Genomic DNA, 4,531 nt, shown 5'->3' on the forward strand with positions numbered 1-4,531 from the left:
TTATTTTTTTTATTTTTTATTTTTTTTATTTTTTGTAGGGATGGGGTTTTGCCATGCTGTACAGGCTGGTCTCGAACTCCTCACCTCAAGGAATCTGGCCACCTTGGTCTCCCAAAGTGCTGGGATTACAGGTGTGAGCCACCACACCAGGCTATGTTCCTATTTTTTAAAAAATATGTCACTGACAAAGTTTTTGAGTATTGTCCCCCAATCCCATTTTCCCCATAAATTCTGTGGTTTTTATTGAATGAACTTAAATAGCACAGTAGTTTTTAGGTACATGTACGATGTCATAGCAGAACTTACTGTACTCTCATGTCTGGTTTCTTTCTTTCAGCACATCTCATGTTTGTGAAATTAATCTATGTCACTGCACGTAACTGTGGACTGATTAGATTACTCTCAGTGTTGCATTTGACACCATGTACTGCATAGGAATAACACGATTTATTTATCTGTTCTGCAACGGTTGGGCATTCAAATTGTTTCCAGTTTTGGGCTTTTTCAAACAGGGCAACTATGGACATTTGTGTTTGGTGAATGCAACACTCTCATTTCTCTTAAGTGTATACCTGAGAGTAGAAGTATTTGCTGTCAGGAAAGAGATATGTTCAGCTGTAGCAGAAAGTGCTAAACAATTTTCCAAAATGTTTGGACCAATGTATCCTCCCACCAGAAGCTTGTGATATGTCCTAGGTTGTCCTTTTATTTGCCAACTATGATACAACAAAAAAATAAATATTTGATTTTCGACCCTAGTTGCTGCACACAGCTCCTAAACCCGCTGGAGCCTCCAGAGTGAGAAGAATGTTTTTGTAGGCAAATGTGCTGACTGGCAGATAGAGACACCTGGATAACTACAGAATGGAGGCTGGTGACCGAGGGTAAGGTACTATTCAAGGATTGGAACTTTCAGCTCCACTCCCTGACCTCTAAGGAGGGGAGAGGGGCTGGAGATTGGGCTAATCACCAATGACCAGTGATTTAATCAACAATACCTCCATGAAAACCTTCTAAATCATGGAGTTCAGAGAGCATTCATGTCGGTGAACACATGGAGGTGCTGGGTGGGTGATTCACCCAGAGATGACAGGTGTATTAGTTTGTTCTCATGCTGCTAATAAAGATGTACCAGAGACTGGGTGATTTATAAAAGAAAGAGGTTTAATGAACTCACAGTTCCATATGGCTGGGGAGGCCTCACAATCATGGCGGAAGGCAAAGGAGAAGCAAGGGCATGTCTTACATGGCAGTGGACAAGAGGGCTTGTGCAGGGGAACTCCCATTTATAAAACCATCAGATCTCATGAGACTCACTATCACGAAAACAGCATGGAAAAGACCCGCCCCCATCATTCAACTACCTCCCATCACATCCCTCCTATGACACATGGGACTTATGGGAGATACAATTCAAGATGAAATTTGGGAAACAGCCAAACCAAGGCAGCATGGAAGCTCCATGCACCCATCCCCTCCCACACTTCATCCTATCCATCTCTTCCATTTGCATCCTGAGTTGCTCCTGAAGCCATCCTAGCAAAATATTGAACCTGAGGTGGGAGGTTTTGGCAAGCTCTGATGTGTAGCCAAGCTGGACAGCAAGATGGATTAGCTGGGAACCAAATAGTTGTGACTGGTATCTGATGTGAGGGTGGTCTTCGAGGACTGAGCTCTTAAATGCATGGAGTCTGACACTAATTTTGGGTAGTTAGTTGACAGAACTGAATTGAATTGCAGGACATCTAGTTGGTGTCTGGAGAGGTGGAGATTTAGTTGGTGTGAGGAAAATTCACACACATTGGGTGTCAGAAGAGTTGTGAATTAGAACAGTTCACCAACATCTGATGTTATCAGATTTTATTTTTCATTTTCACCATTATAATGAATGTCTCACCTTTACTTTTGGCTCCTCTAATCCCTTCACTCTAAGAGCCACAATGAACTGAAAAAAATGCAGGTCCAATCATGTCACTTCCTTATTAAAAACAGACACTTTATATGCCCTTAGGATACAGTACAGACCATTAAGAAAGCCCTGGCTTCAGCTTCTTCTCCAACTCGTCTTTTATAACTTCGCTTCTTGCTTGTTTTACTCCAAAATACTTAGATTTCTTTAAAATCCTTAAAGACGCAGCTAGATCTTTGAAATGCTGTGCCTTTTGCCTGGAACCCTCTGTGTCTGCCCTGCTCCTTCCTTCGTAATGAACTTCTCATCATCTTTCAGGTCTTATCCTAAAAGACGCCTCTTCAGTAAGATTTTAACTGACCTCTCAAACTGGCTTGAATTGAGTGTTGACAAACTATTTCCTGTCAACCCAATTTGGCCAATTGACTGTTTTTGTCAATAAAGTTTTATCGAACCACAACTATGCCCACTTATTTACATGTTCCCTAATGGCAGAGTTGAGCAGTTGAGACAGAGAATATATGGACCACAAAACTTAAAAAGACTCTCTGGCCCTGTAAAGAAAGAGTTTGCCAGTCACTGGGGTTAGATCACCCAGTTTATATACTCCATCAGCAACTTGTCCTTTAAACACCTTCATGATAGATTCTATTTAATGTCTCTCTTCCTTCCTGGAACCTGGGTTCCATGAAAGTAGGGACTTGCCTTTTTTTCTGCTATAACCTTATCTGGCAAGCATGGTAAACGTACAATAATTTTTTTATGAATAAATCAATTAACCATTTCCAGGAAGGAAAACAAAACTCTAAACTCGTTTTCCTTTAATCTTTTCTCCATTTATTTGAGAGAAACGTACTGACCTATATTACATGCCAGGCATTGCAATAAGCATAACTTGCAAGGGGCTTAGTTCTAATATCCCAAATGATCAACTATTTCTTTAGAAAAAAATCTATCTATCTATCTATCTATCTATCTATCTATCTATCTATCTATCATCAATTATCTGCCTATTTAGTAATCTATCTGTCAAGACATTGCTTTAGTAAGAGGGACATTTCAAAACAATTATATTTGCAACAAAAAAGTGTAAATGAGAAGATGATTTAATTCAGTTGTTGACAAACTAGGCCCTGCATGCCAAATTCAGTCCACTGCCTTTTTGTAGGGCTCAAGAACTAAGAATGGTTTTTATCTTTAAACAAACAAAGTGTTTAAGGTTCAGGAGTACATTTGCAGGTTTGTTATACAGGTAAATTCATGTCACTGGGGTTTGTTGTACAGGTTATTTCATCACCCAGATACTAAGCATAATATCTGATAGTTATTTTTCTGATCCTCTCTCTCCTCCCACCCTCCACCTGCAGGCAGTCCCCAGTGTCTGCTGTTCCCCTCTTTGTGTTCTTCTTATTTGGCTCCCACTTAGTTTGGTTTTCTGTTCCTGTGTCAGTCTGCTAAGGATAATGGCCTCCAGCTCCACCCATGTTCCTGCAAAGAACACGATCTCATTCTTTTTAATGGCTGCATAGTATTCATGTGTATGTGTACCACATTTTCTTTATCCTATCATTGATGGGCATTTAGATTGATTCCATGTTTTTGCTGTTGTGAATAGTGTTGCAGTGAACATAACATGTGCATGTATCTCTATGGGGTTTTTACCTTTTTAAATACTTGGAAAAAATAATCAAAGGGAAAATAATATTTTGTGACATATGAAAATTATATGAAATTTGAATTTTGGTGCCCATAAAGTTTTATTGGAACACAGTCATTTACATGCCACTCATTTACATGTCATCTATTACTGTTTTTGCTCTACAACAGCAGAGTTGAGTAGTTATGATAGAGACCATAAGGTTTACAAAGCCTAAACTTTTTATTATCTGGTCCTTTACAGGAATAATTTGCTGACCGCAAATTTAATGGAATCTCTCCTCACCCCCACCCTAGATTGGGTGGCTAAAAAATCACAAGGTTTGGCAAAGACACCGAGACACCTGCTGGTAAGGAACTCTCACAGTGAATAGGTATTTTCCCCATTATTTGATTTCCCACTTTCAACTTAAAACCCACTAAGAAATAATTCAATGAGATCATCACTTCTAGAACACTTATCTGGAAAAATTCAAGTAATCTCCAAGATGAGATATAATTCTCTCATTGGAGAGGAGAAATGGCCCCAGGAAAAGACTATAGCTCAAGGACATACCCGTTTTCCATCCTACTTTCCAATGATTCAAGTAGCTCAAGTAAACCTTTGGCTTCACCAAGGTTGATGAGTTCAACAACAGAGGGAATATCTTATTGCTCAACTCCAGGTGTGGGGAACTGGAGGAAACCCAGGCTCTTGTTCAGCCCAAGTTGCACATGCTCCTACGGTGGCTCCGGTGGACGAGTGTTGCAAGCACAGCAGGTATTTGCAAAGTCAAAGTCCCTGATTATAGCCTCGTTCCAAAGGAACTTGGTGTTTTTCTCTGTAATTGAAGTTAATTTGATTTATATTTACCCTCTAAGGTCAAGGAAACCTGGATCTAACATCAATCCATCTGTTCTTCCCCTAAGTGTTTTCTAATCCCTCTTCAGTGACATAAATTGTCCACAGTTTCTCCATCCTCCTCT

General features: G+C 39.8%; 1 long non-coding RNA gene across 1 annotated transcript; it reads left to right on the forward strand.

The window, feature by feature from the left end:
• The first annotated feature begins 771 nt into the window (after positions 1-771).
• Positions 772-4,314, forward strand: LOC108512179 (uncharacterized). Its single transcript, XR_001880524.1, has 3 exons — positions 772-884; positions 3,810-3,915; positions 4,231-4,314. It is a non-coding gene; the product is annotated as an uncharacterized LOC108512179 (long non-coding RNA).
• Positions 4,315-4,531: the final 217 nt, after the last annotated feature.

The sequence above is a fragment of the Rhinopithecus bieti genome, unplaced genomic scaffold (assembly GCF_001698545.2).
Source record: "Rhinopithecus bieti isolate Rb0 unplaced genomic scaffold, ASM169854v2 scaffold_26532, whole genome shotgun sequence".
Taxonomy (NCBI): domain Eukaryota; kingdom Metazoa; phylum Chordata; class Mammalia; order Primates; family Cercopithecidae; genus Rhinopithecus; species Rhinopithecus bieti.